This window comes from Lactuca virosa, chromosome 6 (assembly GCF_052849685.1).
Source record: "Lactuca virosa cultivar CGN04683 chromosome 6, Lactuca_virosa_CGN04683_v6, whole genome shotgun sequence".
In the NCBI taxonomy this organism is placed as follows: Eukaryota; Viridiplantae; Streptophyta; class Magnoliopsida; order Asterales; family Asteraceae; genus Lactuca; species Lactuca virosa.
Genome location: NC_136431.1, coordinates 154077725 through 154097189, shown reverse-complemented (window position 1 = coordinate 154097189; position 19465 = coordinate 154077725).

Genomic DNA, 19465 nt, shown 5'->3' with positions numbered 1-19465 from the left:
TAATTTAGAAGTAAAACCCGTAAATCTTATGTTTTGTTAATACCCCATGCGAGTTATTATAACCATGCTATGACTCAGTCGGCCTCATAATACGACGTTCTTCAGGCGTCGCAAGTTAAATGACACTTGTCACCTCAGACCTGCCTGTCTAGCTGTTGCATGCAGCTCAGGTGCGGGTTTGTCAGACCCAATATAGATCTATACACAACTATCACGCTCTCCCTACAAGAGACTCTGGTTACAATTTACAAGACTTTTGACTTTGTTACTTTGAAGGTAACACGAAGCGAATGTCTCACAAATTTATTCATTAACAGATTTACGTGAACTGAAGTAAAAAACCCCTTGGTAAATGAGTTTGAAATGTAAATGAAACATAAACTATACCTATTATAGTTTATCCAAAACGTTTGTAATGTAAAAGAACCCTTTTATGAAAATACATTAGTGCTATGAATCCATAAACTATTACTATTATGTAGTATATGAAAACCCATTTGTTTTGAGAGTAAAACCTTTCTCATGTAGTAAAAATCCATAAACTATGCTTATTATAGTTTATTATATGTGTTCGAAATGACTGAAGAATCCTTATCATGAATGACTAAATTTCAGTTTATGATGATAAGCTAACAAGAAAATACATTCAATATTTAGAACTTATGGTTATACACTTTGCTCAACATACTACAAAGTGTTATGAAAGTTGTAAGCTGTTAACTAGTTTTTAACCTTTCTGCACTGTTTTAGAAAAATCATACGAAGTCGAAAACTGAATCCGTAAATTCTGAGAGTTCACAAAATGTGTCTAGTTTAGTCATCATTTTTATTATGATTTTTAGAAGTCTTTAACTTGTGTTAAAATGTTCATATTCACAGACTGGTCCCAATTCTTTTCTGAAATGATAGACAATTTTGTAAAAATCACCATAAATCGTAGAAAAATCATATGGAGATGTGCAAGTAGTCATTTTAAAGGTATGAACCTAAACTATTTACATATTAAGAAGTTTTGAAAGATATTAAGTTAAAGATAGTCAAAACAGTCCGTGAATAAGACTCAAGTTTTCTGATGAAAGCTGTTGTTTGAGTTTATTTAAGTTTTTGGTGTTTTAACTTGTATTCCCCCCTAAAACTTGAAGAAAACATGAAAATGTAGGGGTATGAACTCACCTTGAGTGATTTCAGAAGATGGATGATGAAGAAAAGAAGTGTTCAACTCAAGAACACTTAGAAGATGCTTGATGATTCGAAGATCTAACAACAAATATGACGATATTTGTGTAAGGAACCTGTAATTTGAGTGAAGAAGTGTAAGGAAATCAAGTGTGGGAAGAGATTTACTTACCAAGGTGTGTGAAGAGCTCAAGATCAGCCTTGAATCTCGAATTATTGGTGAGAGGAAGTGAGAGAGAATGTGTTTGTTCTTCTTTGAGAAAGAGTGAATAAGGTGGAAAGAGAGAGGAGATTTTCAGCTTTTGAGTATTGAATCTTGCTGGAGAGGGGTGGTGAAAGGACAATGATTGACTAGGTATGGGTGAATAGTGACTGGGAATAGTCAAGGAGTGGGTATGGAAGGTAACTTGTGTCCTTGCCCAAAGGATAAGTCAACACTCCACCTAAATATCTCACCAAATAGATTTTATTCTTAGGCAATGATTTCCCCAAAAAATATGATTAAAAATGAATATTTAGGGTCTCTTATATTAAATTACGAGTTTTGGTGAAAATCCCGCGTTAAAATCACGAAAAACGGGCTTAAAACGAAGATTGAGTCAAAACCCGGGAAGGAAATGGGAAAATCCGAAATTGGGGCCGAAGTTGCGAAGGTTCGGTCTTAGGAGCATAGAACCGAAGGTAGGGTTCGGTTGTGTATTGGAACCGACAGATCTCGCAGGCGACTCGTCAGAAGGGACCGAAGGTGAATCTTGTCAGAAGCGAATCTTGTCAGAAGCGAAGGTGAAGTTCGGTCCAGGAGGCTTCTTAGGGTTTCGCTTCTTAGGGTTTCGGTTCCTAAGAGGGTTCGGCTCCTTAAGAGGGTTCGGTTCCTTAAGAGGGTTCGGGTCCTTAAGAGGGTTCGGTTCCTTAAGAGGGTTCGGCTCCTTAAAGCTGTTTTTCGCGTAAACTTCCGTTTTCAAGCGGTTTTCGACTAAATTACAGGTCCGGATGCCTCGAGTGATTATGAGAAGTTGAGAGGGATTTTGAGAGAGATTTGGGAGAGATTTCAGACACTTGGAGAGATTTCTCATACAGAGAGAGATTTGGGAGAGATTTCACATACTTGGAGAGATTTCTCATATAGAGAGAGATTTGGGAGCGATTTCACATACTTGGAGAGATTTCTCATACAGAGAGAGATTTGGGAGAGATTTCACATACTTGGAGAGATTTGGGAGAGATTTCACATACTTGAAGAGATTTCTCATACAGAGAGAGATTTGGGAGAGATTTCACACACTTGGAGAGATTTCTCATACAGAGAGAGATTTAGGAGAGATTTCACATTCTTGGAGAGATTTCTCATACCTAGAGAGATTTGAGAGAGATTTCACATACTTGGAGAGATTTCTCATACAGAGAGAGATTTGGGAGAGATTTCACATTCTTGGAGAGATTTCTCATACAGAGAGAGATTTGGGAGAGATTTCACATACTTGGAGAGATTTCTCATACAGAGAGAGATTTGGGAAAGATTTCACATTCTTGGAGAGATTTCTCATACAAAGAGAGATTTGGGAGAGATTTTACATACTTGGAGAGATTTCTCATACAGAGAGATATTTAGGAGAGATTTCACATTCTTGGAGAGATTTCTCATACAGAGAGAAATTTGGGAGAGATTTCACATACTTGGAGAGATTTCTCATATAGAGAGAGATTTCGTTTGCGACCTTTTTGAGTGTCTGGCTTCGTAACGCAAGGTTTGTACATCCCGTTAAGTCTCGTTATGAATGTGATACGCTCCCGAGGGGTTAAGGAATAATGTTTTATCGAATAGTTTCATCACTTGCCCTGATTAGGGTTTAGAATGTCCAAACATGTGAAAACCCTAAGTGATACTTTGTATTAAGATTGCGAGTTGTACAATAAGAACGTAATGGAAACCCAAACATACAAGGGTTAGATGAATTGACCGGTTTGACTTGTTGACTTTGACTTGAAAAAGAATTGACGGTTGTCACATCGTCCAACAGTTTGTTTCCCGATTTCTGATTTGTAATGACAGAGAACTTAATTGAACACATCAATTCAGTCCTGACCGGGCCCGACACATAAGTAACACCAAATCTTCGAGGGGCCCAAGATATCGCTTTTCCCCTTAGGGAAAAAGGAACATATAAACTTTGACTTATATGCTTGTACTATTTACTCATCAATCGTACACAACAATACGTTTTATAACATCAAGTTACTGATGCGTTTACACATTATCAATGCATAACCAACTCGTAAACAACTACTAATATATCTCGGTTTAAAGATTACACGATATTATCGTCTCATAATTACTCGTGATAAATTCCATGAAGTAATTCTCTGAGCGTGGCTTAATCCAATACTCAAATCTCCATTTTAGAAGTACTCATGAATATTGCAGCAAACCATTGCTATGTCTAAGCACTTAGACAATCTACAATCTAATTCATGACAGTCTTAATTCACTATTTACTTCCAAAGTATGATCGACTGTGGATGTTTTGAATAATCCAATTATCCGGGAAGTAAAACATGCAAAGTTGGAACACAATATAAACAATTGACAAAAGATAGTAAATAATACTCATAAATAAATCTCCATTTATTCAATCATCAAATGTCATTTACATTTATTTGTTACAACTTTCTAAATATCTATATAATCACTAAAATTAATATCATCCTTCAGACCAATGCTCCTCGCATGCTGAACGTGCTTGATCCTACTTAGACCCTTTGTGAGGGGATCGAAAGGATTCTCTTCTGATGATACCCTCTTAACGATGAGGTGTCCTTCTTCTACTCGATGTCTGATAAAATGATATTTTCTGTCGATATGTCTAGATCTTCCGTGATCTCTTGGTTCCTTGGTCAAGGCAACCGCTGCTTCATTATCACAGAAAATCTGCATCAGCTCCTTAATGGCTGGCACAACTCCAACGTCTCCAATGAAGTTCTTCAACCATATAGCCTCCTTTGACGCTTCGCTCGCAACTATATACTCTGACTCAGATGTTGAATCAGCTACGGTCTCTTGCTTGGAACTTTTCCAAGTTATTGCTCCTCCATTAAGGGTAAACACCCAGCCTGACTGAGAATGGAAATTGTGTCCGTCGGTCTGAAAGCTGGCATCATTATACCCTATAACTCTTAAGTCATCACTATCGCAAAACACAAGGACCCAATCCTTCGTCCTTCGCAGATACCTAAGAATGTTCTTAACCGCTATGCAATGATTTTTACCCGTATTTCCCTGATATCGACTAACCTTGATAAAAGAAAAAGCCATGTCAGGGCAAGTACATGTCATAGAGTACATGATCAAGCCACTGGTGGATGCATATGGAACTCGACTCATCTCTGCTATCTCTGCATCGATACTCGGACTCTGAGTATTACTCAGCTTGGTATTACTCTGGATAGGTAACTCTCTTTTCTTGGAGTTCTCCATGCTAAAACGCTTTAGAACCTTATCCAAGTAAGTACTTTGACTAAGTCCAGTTAGTCTTCTACTCCTATTCCTCAAAATCCTTATCCCCAGAATATAAGCAGCCTCTCCCAGATCCTTCATAGAGGAATACTTTCCAAGCCAGGACTTAACTTCCTGCAAAGTAGGGACATCGTTTCCTATAAGTAGTATGTCGTCAACATACAATACCAGGAAGGTAGCTATACTCCCACTAGCTTTGACATATACACAAGATGTTGGATTAGGTGTCTAAGCCCATAACTATTTTGGTATGTACTTGACCCGATTATGAGCATGGTCCTTTTGGGTTTCCTTCACCATAGCAACTGATAGGATGAATTAAGGAGAAAGAGGATTAATTATGATTTATTAATATATTATGTGAATAATATATTAAAAGAGAAATCATATTGTTTAATTAGTTTGATCAAGAATTAATTTAGAATTAATTTTGTGGTCAAAAGAGATTAATTAAATTAAGGGGACTCATACTTTAATTATAAGATAGTTACAAAGTTGGGCTTAAGATCCATAAGGAAGCAGTGGACGAATTCTATATGAGAGTCCATATAGAAATCATCCAAAGGGCCTTTTGGAAGGATCTTTGCGCTGCTTAAGGACTAAGCAACCGGATTAGGGTTTCCAAGTTGAAAACCCTAGTAGCCTCAACTACATAAGGACCCCTAAGGCTCCCAAAAACGTGGCTAAGCATTCCTAAGAGTATCTTGGACGTTTTTGGTGTCTCTTCTCTCTCTCTCTCTCTCTCTCTTGTTCATCCTAGTTGCTAGTGGTGTTTGTGACTCCATTAGAGGTGCAACACTTGGGTCACTAAGCTTTCAGAAGTCAGGATCAAGGAGGTTTGTGAATGTTATTGCTACATAACAATCAAGGTAATAGTCCTAACCCTAATTATATGTGATTTTCAGATTTGTATGCTAGTTAATTAGGGTTTATTACTTTGGTATTCAATGTTGTATGCTTACTTAGAAAAACCTAGATCAAAGCAATTAGGGTTGCATGTACACAATAGGATTGATGTTATGCTCATAACCCATCAGTGGTATCAGAGCCTAGGTCGTTTTTCTAGTTGAATAGATGCAAAAGTGAACTGCCAAAGGATCAAAAAGTCGAATTTTTTGTTGTCTGCGACGCCGACTTGACGAGTTGCCTGAACGCGGCGAGTCCATGAGTGGACTCGGCGAGTCCAGGGTGATGTTGACGGGATTTTTGATTTTTTGAGCACATTTTGTTAAGGATAATTACCAAAACTCGTTTTTATTGCCTAAAATCGATTTTTTATGTTTGGAATGATTATCCTTATCAGAATTAATGGATTTGGTTAAATATGGATAATATAGGATTATTATGAGTCAAATATTTGACCTAGTAAGATTGAAAAGTTTTAATTTACACCATTTAGGTTTTATAGTTTAAATTTGAACTTAAAAGTTTTAGTTTTTGAAATTTAAATAGTTAAACCCTAATATTTTTGAAAGGTTTCAAAATTTGTCCTTAATTTTTGGAATTTAAAATTTAATTAAAGGTATTAATTTTGAAATATTGAATTCTAAAACCCTAGTACTTTGAAAAGTTCAAATTACACCCTTATGGTTTTATTAAATTAATTAAGTGTTTAATTAAAAGAGATAATTAACAAATCCATAATTATATGGTTTAAGATTAATCAAATTAAAAGTTTAATTTATTAATAGATTAAACCAGATAGTATTTTAAAAGTGTAAAATACACCCTTATACCATATAGAATTAAAAGTTTAATAATATATATGTATAAGTAAATGTAACACCCAAAATTCAAGCCAATTTAAAACTTTTCAAAAACATTTAAAACCAACAGTTATTACAAATTTGTGTTCAAAATAGTCTAATATCAGAGTCTTTCCCAGAAACATAAACAAATATGAGGAGCTGTATGATCACGCCTTCGCCTTGCCGCGATCCCCTTATGTATCTGAAACAATAAACTGAAACTGTAAGCCCGAAAGCTTAGTGAGTTCCCCCAAAATACCCATACCCACAACAATACACATATAATCATAAACAACATACTATGGGTCCAGTCAACCATCGGGTTGGAATACCCCAGGCCCTCAACCATCCGGTTGGAATGCCAACATACTATGGGTCCAATCATCCTCGGGATGGAATGCCCTAGGCCCACAACCAACAGGTTGGAATTCCCACATACTATGAGTCCAATCATCCTTGGGATGGAGTACTCACGGCCCACAACCAACAGGATGGAATGCCCTGGTCTATTGGCTTTCGCACAAAGCAGATAAGCCTCAAACGCCAAACAAACATGTGCACATATAACAGATAATCACATAGCAGTCTATAGACAACAACTGATCTAAAGGATCATACCACATAGCGCATAATACCATCCTATCTACCAGGATACCGATCTACAGATCATACTACATATGTAACGCCCGCAGATCCGGGCTAGTCAATTTAGAGACAATAAGCATCAAAAAAGAGTTTTTGATGGAAGATTATTTATAAGGATTAATATTTTCCAAGTGGTATTATATGTTACAAGGGTTCCGTACATGTAAAGAACGCCGAAATCCGAGATATAACGAAGAAGTTATGACCCGTCGAACTTTTTCGGCAAAACCGGCACTACACCGGGAGACGTAAATAGTGAATTTACGATGGATGACTTTTTAGCCTTAGAAATCTAAACAAAAGTTGTAGCATACGTTAAACCGAGAACATACAAAAAAAGAACACCCAAATCTGACTTCGTATGAGGAAGTTATGAATTCTCAAAAATTTGGCATAGTAGTGCACGACCCGAAACTTAAATTTTAGATCGAGCGGTTTTTGGCCGACGCGACCTAAATGAAAGCTGAAGATCTCTTTAATAGGAACTCAACGGTAAAAAGACAGATGAAAACGGAGTCCGTATGTAGAAGTTATAAATTTTATGCGGACATTTAACAGTATAATCTCCTCGTACTATTAAATTTAAGATCGGTCGAGAATTAGCCGATGGAGTCAAAATGAAACTTGTAGATCTTCTTTTTACCTACGCGTGGATATAAAGAACGTCGAAAGTGGAGCTCGTATGCAAAAGTTATGAGTTTTTGAAAATCAATTGATTTCCACCCTATGTGCGATGCCACGTGTCAGCACCAGGCGAAACCTTGGAGCCTATGCAACACCACAACGTGGTGACGCTCCAGGAAGCCTATAAATAGAGGTGCCGGGTTCCCTTCATTCCTAACACCTTCCAACTTCTTCCTCTCTCTCTAGAACATCTCTCTAAGCCCTAAAACCCCCCAAAAAGCCTTAGGAACCCCCTAGCACGAGGCGGAAGCCTCGGAGCGCCCGACGGCTCCGAAAAGAAGAGCCTTCGACTCAGAAACTCTGCTTCGGCGGAGCCCGGTTTTGAGAAAAACCCGTTGTAAGTAAGCTACACCTACCCTATCTTTAGTATAAATTATGTTTCAATGTAGTAATGTTATTAGGACCTTATAATAATTATTTGAGCTATTATTATGGGTTATATAAGTGTCGTTATAATATCTTTTTAACTACTCGCGGTACGGGGAATCTGGTTTAAAGAGCCGCATAGGGTTGTTGGATTTCAGAAGTGTTATATGCCAAAATGGTCCTGCTCTCCGGTGTTTTATGTCTGGCCCCTGTCTGTACATAGTAGGTGAAGAGTATTGTTTAACGCTTATATAATAGTAATAATAGCTAGACTATTAATTAGTCTCGTCGAACCTTAGACTAAACTCTAGTGGTAATGATACTAGGTTTTGTCAAAAGAAGTTGTTTTAAGTAAACGAAGCGTTGTCCGAGTACCGAGTCACCACCTTATCAGGTGAGTGCATAGTTACTTTCATCTTACACATAGATATGAAGCATTTAATATAAATTACATGCTATGTGTGCATATTGTCTGTATACTTTCCGTCTATGCTGGGTGAAAGATTTTTATACATGTTTTAAATGATTTAAACTGTATATGTATTTTATATCTACAAAATGTGTTGGGTAAAACATGGGTAGATGAAATAGTTGCTGTGTGACAAAAAAATAAAATGATGAGAGGTGATATAGACCATGAGATAAGGGTGAGAGGTGAACCATGAGAGAAGCCTTTTACCCAAGTGTTGGCCCCGTCATCTAGCAGAGTATGGATGACAACCATGGACTATTCTAGACAGTCCAGTGGAACACTAGCAGGCTCGCAACCTGTAGGTGTTATTTGAACTGTGTATTCACCAGATGTACTCTAAAAACACATTGACATGTATTGCGAGTGGATTCTCAGAAACGATACTGTCGATAAACGAGATAAAAACCCATTGGCATGTATTGCGAGTGGATTCTCGGAAACGATACTGTCGATAAACGAGATAACCCTGACAGCTATGGATTTAGTGCCTGTTGAGCAAACCCTGACAGCTATGGATTTAGTGTCTGTTGAGCAAACCCTGGCAACTATGGATTTAGTGCCTGTTGAGTAAACCTGGCAACGATGGATTTCGTGCCTATTCCTTAGGATAATCCTTAGGAAAGAATGAACAAGGAATAACTAATTCTTAGGGTAAATCCTTAAGAGTAAAGAAGATAACGGGGATGGGTAATTGGGTTAATTGTTTGATGATTAAACATAATAATTATATTATTGTGGGTTGAAAACCCTATGTACTCACCAGGTTTCCCAACCTGACCCACTCAGTTTATTTGTATCACAGGTGTCGATATGAGGTTACATTACACTGAGGGATTAAGGAGATATAAATCACTAGTGATAATGAATGTAAGTTCTGTTTGTGCTTATGTTTCTGTATTGACGATGACATCCCAATATTTTAAAATGAATAAAAATACATTTCTTCGGAAATGCTTTGATAATGTATTTATCATGTTTTTCTGGGAACATATTACACAACACTTTTCTTCAAAAGGATACTGTGATTTTTAAACAAAGCATAAGCAGAATCGATCTTTTCTGGCCGTGAAAATGGGGATGTCACAGTTGGTATCAGATCATTAGTTTAAGCGAACTAGGAATATGGATTTATTTCTAGACTTAAACTTCGAATGCTAAGCAATGATCATGAGGAGTGTGTCTAATAAAATTTAGGTAATACACCTGAATAGACACAAGCACTAGCTTATTTAGGGAAAATGCCTAACATGCCTTTATGTGCTAAATGATTTATGATATGCATTATATGATCGGATCCATGGTCTATTGCCGTCTGGATTTGAAAACTTTATGTTTTCAGATTTCTAAACGTTTAAATACGGTATTAGAACTGGCATGTAACTTTTCGGAGTGATAGGGAGAATTACACGTCGATCGTAAATAAAATCTTCTCTATCTAAATTCTTGTCACTACACACCGAACGTCGAAATTGGATGTATAGATCGACATGGTAAGCACTCGAAGCGGATTCGGAAGCAGTAACCCGCAGCCAGAGCCACAAGTGATTGAGCGTGCGCCAGAAGTAGTAACCACGCCTGAGCCAATCACGATGGTAGGAGTACAAGTAATGATGCGGATGATGCTGGATCAGCAGATGGAAGAGACAAGGTGTTTATTTCAGCAAAGTAAGGACGAACTTGTTATTCCAGTACGCCAGACACCCACTCTTGAGGCAACCATCTGGGTTGCTAAGTCTTTCGAAGAAATGATCAATGATAGGATCGCCAACAAGGTTGGAGTTGGCAAGAAGAGGAAATTTGAGGGGTCTTCAAGGTCTAACAAGAGCAATGTGTTCTCAAAGTCTGGAGGAAGAGGTGAAGCAAAACGGTGTGACAAGTATGGAAGGAAACACAATGGGAGATGCCCTAAGGAAGTGACCTGCTTCAAATGCGGGAAGACTGGTCACTATGCTCACAAATGCCCAACCAAGGAAGAAGTTTGCTTTAAGTGTAGTGAAGAGGGACACTTCAAGCAAGATTGCCCGATGAGAGCTACAAAGCCAAGTGTACCGCTGAAACGCTATGGGAGGTGCTACGAAGAGGTGACTTGTTTCAAGTGTGGGAAGACTGGGCATTATGCCAATGTTTGTACATCCAACAAGAGGTTATGTTACGGATGCAAGGACAAGGGCCATATGTCGAAAGATTGCCCGAAGAAAAATGAAGCAGCAAGAGCGAATGCACCTCCAAAGCTTAGAAGCATCCTTGACGAAGCAACTGACAATGCAATGAATCAAAAGTGAGGATTGATATCCCAAGATCGAGTTATGAAGTAGCCATAGTATCGTAGTGGTATCCTATTAGAGGCATAGTCTAGGGTGAACTTGAACACCTATGTAATCGTTTCAAGGAATAATATAAAACCTTCATTTTGTTATCTGGTGTGTTAAATGATTATGTGAAAATTCTTGCATCGTGACTTGGAAAACTGCGAGACAATACTTGGGACGAGTATGAGTAGGTGTGAATGGTAGTAGAGGCCTATACTACCGGAAGCACATGACTCGCACTTGGATCAGGGAAAGTCACAAGGTTACCAAGAAGCTAGTAGTTGATTCCGTTTTGTTCGTGTATGTCATTACCATTGTTTCGGTAATGACTAAGAAGATGATTGTTATTCCGACCCTAGTGGTCATATCAAATTGAGTCTGACTACGATGAGTATGTTACGTGGTTCAGAGAACCAAGTTCGATGTAGCATCTGACTTAAGCTGAAAGATTGAAATAAAAGATAATCAAAGCGATCAGTAGAGGTATCGCAATAGTTTCTTGTAGCTAGAAATGCTACCTTTTAAGATGTGATTATATCCCATTAGAACATGAAGGAAGTTATAGTCTGTTCTGGAATTTGACTCTAAGAGACCCGAGTTTAAGCGTTGCAATATACGATGATAGGTCATTAGAATATGACACATCGGTCCATTGTAGTAATAAAAGAACTTATCTTAAGTTCGTATCCAGTGAGGATCGAGATTGTGACTGGAAGGTCATAATTTGGAGTCTAACGTGAGATAGGGAGCAAGTGCAAGATCGAGCACCGTCTGCAGACAAGGAGTCCAAGAGTTAGATACTCATTCGAAGGAACAAAGAAGTTACGATTATTTCCTAGGATGAAGAGATAACTGTTGGATTAATGTCTAAGTCCATAACTATATTTGGTATGTACTTGACCCGACCCGGCATGGTCCATTTGGGTTGCAGTTCACCAGCACAATTTATATGGATAGTCTTTTGAGAATAGTATATTTATGATTTATATTAATATATTATAAGTTCTAATATATTAATATGGAATCATATTATTTAATTAGTATTGATCAAGAATTAATTAAGTGATCAAAAAGAACTAATTAAATTTAGACTCTTATATATATGGAATGGGCCAAGTTCATTTAGGTTGGGCTAAGCTTTCATGGATGGTCCATGGAGCTTTTAACCCATGGATCCTATGTAAATGAAAGGTCATGGGTATTAGAGTTTACATGGATGTAACCCTAATCCTCCATAATATATAAAGGGGTCCTTGGCTCACAAAATTGGCACAAGTGTGTGAAAATAAGAGTGGGCCGATTTTAGTGTGCATACATATTCTCTCAAGTTCTTCCAAGGTGTTTTGGTGATTTGTGATTCCATTTGAGGCTTCCACACTATTGGGGCTAAGCTCTTAAAGCTTGAAGACATCAAGCTACATCAAAAGGTATGTCATCTAACTAGAACTTTGTAGTATAGGTGCTTCATAATATGCTAGTTAGGATGAAACCTTGGAATAGTTAATATTTGCATGTATAATAGAGAAAACATAGATCCAAGGTTTATAGGGTTGCATGTACACCATAGGAGTGTTAGAATGCTCAAAACCCAACAGTGGTATCAGAGCCATGGGTTGTTTTCTGTTATATTGATGCAAATGTTTTATTTTCAAGTTGGAAAAAAAGGAAAAAAAAACATGACGTTTGTCAAATTTTAAGATAATTACTTGTTTTATGAAAAACGAATTATTTGTAAAATTTGAATAATTTGTTATATGAGTTGAATTAGGTCAAATTTAGTAAAAGATAAAATGATATGATTATTTTATTAGTTTTAAAAGTTTGATCTAAATGTTTTAAGGAGTTACATATTTTGTCATAAAATTTAGGAGCTCAAAAGTTTTTTTAAAGTTGTGATCTTAAGGGTTTTTGAAACTTCCATAAGTTATGGATATGAAAGTTTTTTTTTTAAAAAAAAATTTGATTCAAAGTTTTATGGAGTTACAAAATTTGGTGTTAATGTTTTAAAGAATTCCATAACTTGTTCTTTAAGTTATGGAACATGGAAAGTTTCATCATAAAACACCATTAATTCCATAAGTTATGGAATCCAAAGGTTTTCAAGAATTACAAAACTTGCCCTCAAGTTTTGGAATTTGTAAAGTTTTCCCATGAATACTTTAATTCCAAGTTAAGCCCTTAGAATTTTAAAAGTTAAAATTCAACCCTTATACTTTATAATATTATAAGTTAATAATATTTATATATATGTATAAGAGCAAGTCGTCTTACCATTAGTAGGCCTCATTCACGAAGCCGGTCTATAAGGGGGGTATAAGGTTACTGCCTATAAAATGGCAGTTTAATGGGTGTCCACTCTCACTCACCACTTCCTTGACCGGTGGAGGGTTGTTAGCCGAACAGGTAGGACAAGGACTATAATTCTCCCTTCATTATAAGTACAATGATAAATACTAAGTAACTAAACACTTATAAATTCCCAATCTTAGTTGCTTAGGAAAATGTGAATAAGGTGCTAATCCATGAAATTACACTTTGCACTTTGAACACTAAATAAGATTGATGATGATCCATATATCATGTTTGACATGATGTTTAATACAAAGAAATAATTGATACCACACCTTTAGTAACAATTTAAGCTTAGAGGTCCTAGAATTGGTTGTTGATGATATGGCACCGTTCATATGTTGGTTGTAACATCCCCTAATTTCTCGGCCAGAAAAGACCGATTTAATTTATGCTCTTTGAAATAAAATCAGAGAAATATTTTTAAAAGAAGTTGCGGAATTGGTCCCCAAAACAAAACATGATAAAAGTTTGTCAAAACCTTTATTTAAGAAATATATAATCTCCTTTTTATATCAAAACCTCGGGATGTCATGTTCCGATACAGATCAAAAGTATAAACAAGACATTATAAGCCTTACAACAGTCATTTATAACTACTGGCCTATAATCCAAAAATCACTCATCATCATCATCCGACTATGCTCGGTGTCCACTACCTGTAATATAAAAAGCTGAGTGGATCAGGCTTGGAAGCCTGGTGAGCATATAGGGTTTTCAACCCACAATAAATAATAAACTCTTTAAGTTTATCAATCAACAAATAATTTACTAATTTCATCAACCAAAAACAACCCTAATTATCCATTCCCGTTATCCTCACCTTACGTCCCTAAAACAACTATCACAAGGGACCTAGCCTAAGGATTTTCATTAAGGGTGACAACATTGCTTTGGGGGTTCCTCAGCAATTTATGTCAAATAAGGCAACCAATGGGGTGACAACATTGCTTTCCTCAGCAATTTATGTCAAACCAGACATCCTAATATAAAACAACCAATAAGGTGACAACATTGCTTTCCTCAGCAATTTTTGTCAAATAAGACCACCAATAGGGTGACAACATTGCTTTTCTCTACAATTTATGTCAAATAAAACGATCACCGGGGTGACAACATTGCTTTTCCCTCAGCAATTTATGTCAAATAATACAAACACTTGGATGACAACATTGTTTTCCCTCAACAATTTATGTCAAATAAAATAAACACCTGGATGACAACATTGCTTTCCCTCAGCAATTTATGTCAAACAAAACAAACACAGGGGTGACAACATTGTTTTCCTTCAACAATTTATGTCAAATAGGCACGAAGTCACATTGTCGCCAAGGTTTATACAATAGGCACTAAGTCCATAGCTGCCAACATACTAAATCCGTAGCTACCAACGTACATCTATATGTTGGATTAATGTCTAAGTCCATAACTATAATTGGTAAGACTTGACCCGACCCGGCATGGTCCATTTGGGTTGCATGGCATCGGGACAATTGGATAGACAAGATGAGGAAAAAAGGATACTAGTGATTTATATTAATATATTATAAGTTCTAATATATTAATATATAATCATATTATTTAATTAGTATTGATCAAGAATTAATTTATAATTAATTAAGTGATCAAAAGGAACTAATTAAATATGGACTCTAAGATATATGTGTGTGATGGGCCAAGTTCATTTAGGTTGGGCTAAGCTTTCATGGATAGTCCATGGAATGTTTAATCCATGGATCATATGAAATGAAAGGTCATGGGTATTAGGGTTTAACCCTAATCTCCACACTATATAAAGATGTCCTTGGTTGGTGAAATGGGACTAGTGTGTGTACACAAAAGGGCAAGGCCGATTTCACTAGAGAGAACCAAAGTATCCTTATTCTCAAGGTTATTCCAAGTGTTCATGGTGTTGTGTGAACCATTTGAGGTGTCACACTTGGGGCACTAGGCACTCAAGCTTCATGAAGACAAGTTACATCAAAAAAAGGTATGTATTCTATCTATTTTATTACCCCAAGTATATGATATTTGTATGCTAGTATAGGGTAATATTTTGGAAATTCATATTTGCATGTATAATAGAGAAAACATAGATCCAAGGTATTTAGGGTTGTATGTGCACCATAGGATGTTATATTATACCAAAATCCAACAGTGGTATCAGAGCCATGGGTTGTTTTCTATTATATTTGATGCTAATGTATTTTTTTTCAAAGTTGAAAAAAAAAGGAAAAAAACATGAAGTTTGTCAAATTTTAAGATAATTACTTGATTTTATGAAAAACTAATTATTTGTAAAATTTGAGTCACTTTACTACAAGAGTTGAATTAGGTCAATTTATTAAAAGATAGAATGATGTGATTATTTTATTTGTTTTAAAAGTTTGATCTAAATGTTTTTATGGAGTTACAAATTTTGTCATAAAATTTTGGAGCTCAAAAGTTTTTTTTAAAAGTTATGATCTTAAGAGTATTGAAACCTCCATAAGTTATGGATATGAAAAGGTTTTTTAAAAAAAAAAATTGATTCAAAGTTTTTATGGAGTTACAAAATTTGGTGTTAATGTTTTAAAGAATTCCATAACTTATTCTTAAGTTATGGAACATGAAAAGTTTCATCATAAAACAAGCATTTAACTCCATAAGTTATGGATTACCAAAAGTTATATGTTTCATTGATTTATGAGTTAGTTTAGATTAATGGAAAAAAAAATTTGTGTTTTAGTTGTTTTCAATCCTAATTAATCTAAAAGTTGTTCATAAAATGTGTTTTTTTGTAACTTGTCCTCAAGTTATATGAAAAGTCACATTTATGAATCTTAAAAACTCATAAATATGCCTTAGGTTACAAAAAAAATGAAGAGTCTTTTCTTATAAATAGTTTTTATGGCTCCATAACTTGTCCTCAAGTTATGGATGTCCAAGAGTCTCTTCATTAAAGGTTTTAAAGCTTTACTTAAAACTCATAAGTTATGAAAATCCAAGAGTTTTGAATAGTTTCAAAACTTTCCCTCAAGTTTTGGAATTTGAAAAGTTATCTCTAATGAATACTTTAATTCCAAGTTAAGCCCTTAGAATTTTAAAAGTTAAAATTCAACCCTTATACTTTATAATGTTATAAGTTAATAATATATATATATATATATATATATATATATATATATATATATATATATATATATATATATATATATATATATATATATATATGTATAAGATCAAGTCAGTCTTACCATTAGTAGGCCTCATTCACGAAGCCGGTCTATAAGGGGGGTATAAGGTTGTTGCCTATAAAATGGCAGCTTAATGGGTGTCCACTCTCACCCACCGCTTCCTTGACTGGTGGATGGTCGTTAGCCGAACAGGTAGGACAAGGACTATAATTCTCCCTTCATTAAAAGTATTAATGATAAATACTAAGTAACTAAACCTTTTATTAATTCCCAACCTTAGTTACTTAGGAAAATGTGAATAAGGTGCTAATCCATGAAATTACACTTTGCACTTTGTTTAAACCGTTAGTGGAGCATGTGTGGTTAACCGGCACACTAACCTGGATTTAACAAAGTAGGCAAAGGGTAACTTAATATTTATCATAGTATCGGTGGAGCTCGTGTGGTTAACCGGCACATCGATTGAGGGGTAAATATTAAGGGTACCAAGTATATTTGCATGGTTACTTCACACCTTGTTTTGTGATCCTCGGCATCCTAGTCACAAAACCTGAAGGGAACACTCGAGATTGAAACATGCCATTGAAAAGTTCAATGAATCTCAAAAGATCTAGGAGTTTCAAATCCAATTAAAAACCTAATTAAATTATTTCGTTTTTCATGGTGGAAATTGGTAAATCGTCATTTACCTACCTTCAACTATTTTATAACTCGGATTATGGCATCCCTCTTCCAGTTATAAATAGGTTGTTGGATCCTAGCCTTAATATTTCATATTAGGTGTTATATTAAGGACTTTAGATCAACTATCTTGAATATCTCCCAAAAGATGTCTAGTTCAGACATCTATGATCTTCCCAAATCTCTTGGAACTTTACTTCCTCCACCTCCTCCAATTATTCTCCCTAACCCACAAGTTCAAGGTCACTCAATCCCTAATGGCAAGCAAGGTCTGTGTGTGATCACATCTTAGAGATGAAGTCACATATTGACAAGCCGGGAGAGTTGGGTGTCAAAGTCTTGAGAAAGTTGGATGTTCAATCACTTTCTAAGTCACATAGTGAGTTCCTTTGGGACTACTATGAAACAGACTATGACATGAACCTTAATGATCATATTTATTTGCTTGGTGCTGCTGAATCAGCAATGATTTGGAACGATAGTAAAGCAAATTTGATTAGAAGATCAACTTCCCAAAAACTTTATGGACAGTGACAATGGTGACACTGGAAATCCAGAAAAAGCATTCTCTTCCCAATGGAAAGGGATTGGCCATAGTCAAACCGGTTGACCAAATGGTAAAGAGAAAGGCTAAGTCTGAGATAGTCCCATTACCAAAGGGTCCATATGTTTATTTTGCCAAAGGAAGGGGCGTTGATTGCAAAGCTGCCAAATTTACCTAAGGATGTTAAAGTCAATAAGTTTGACTCTACATCAGGTAGAGCCCATTATCTAACTCTGTTAAGTTCTATTCTGAGATCCTCATTACATGATGTGACTGGGTCACATGTTGATGTTTTAAGAATCAAAGAATAGAGAGAAATCTTAAAGGAAGTATATGCTGATTCTGATCGCGAAGGTGGATTTCGATCGCATCAGAATGAGCAGTTACTTAAGAAGTTATGATATATTGCTAAGGAATAGATAACAACAATTTTCCATGTGGATTGTAAGGATAAGTTTTTCCGCAAAGTTTTAAAATAAAAGAAAATTGTTTAATTTTATTTATTTGAAGTATCCTTACAATGGCATTTGTGGAAAATTGTTGCTTATATGATTCCACTGACAGCAATATTGGAAAATGGATTTGATTCTTTCATTTGTGGTAGTGTCTAAATTTACCAAATCAGGAAAGTTCCTCATCGCCCAAGTTTCAATTGGACCGAAACTTGGAATCATGCAAGTTGAATAGTATGATGAATGAGAACTTTCAAGCATTGGAAAATCAAGACTAATTACTTGTTCACATGGATGTGTGAGTCAAGTGAAGGACTAAAGGGATCGAGTACACATTCTTATGCACTGGTCATGTCCACCACAAATCTCGTTAAGACTATTTGATTTACTAAAGTTTAGTAAATATGGTTAGACTTACAAGTTTAAGTATAATTCTGAAACATTGGAAAAGTCTCAGTGTATGGCAGAACGAATGGGAAGAATCAAATTAGGCAGAAAGATAAAAGTTTCTCAAATCTGAAAAGATGGGAGAGTACTTTAGTATCATGTTTGTGATCATCTTAATGATTTAGAAATCATATCACAATTAGTCCTCTAAAGGCCATCTTAGTGCATTCTTATGACTAAGAAGAGGAGTCATGAATTGTTGAAATGGTTAGATCAGGAAGATGAGTCATACTTCGTTCCAAAACAATTCTTAGAGTCATACTCCAAGATTGTAACTTGAGTGACATATCTTAAAGAAAGGTTTAAAACACTTGTCAAATGTAAGAGTAAAAGTGTCATACTCTTGTACATTTGAAATTGGTAAGTTGTGATGTTTTGGATAAAACAAAGACCAACTAAGGCCAATTATGTGAAGTTTTTGTCTTGATAAAGAATCCGCACTATCTCTTGAATATTTGGAAAGATAGTCTTATATGTCAAGAGGATAGTGGGAGTCTTAAAGATCCTAAAAAGAATTTCAAGAACTAATCACGAATAAAACCTGAGGTTCTTCACTAGCACACGACTTGAGGTTTATAACCTATCGTGTTGACATATTATGTGCCCATTCCAGTTAAAGTTAGCTTTGCATAGGAGTTCTGAAAGTTCTCAATTGGTTGCATAACAACTTGGAAGCAATGGCAGGCCCTGTACTGCCAGGTGGCAAGAAGTTAAGATTGCATAAGTTCAGTCCATATGAGTTTGGATTTGTCATTATCCTTGTCTTGTGACTATGGTTTTGACGATTCACATGGATAAGAACACATACACCATAAAATCTAAGGGTCATAAGGTTTCTCTCCGATTCATGAAAATGATGGTGAGGAAGCACTTCCACCAAGTAGATTTGAAGTAGATGGCAAAAG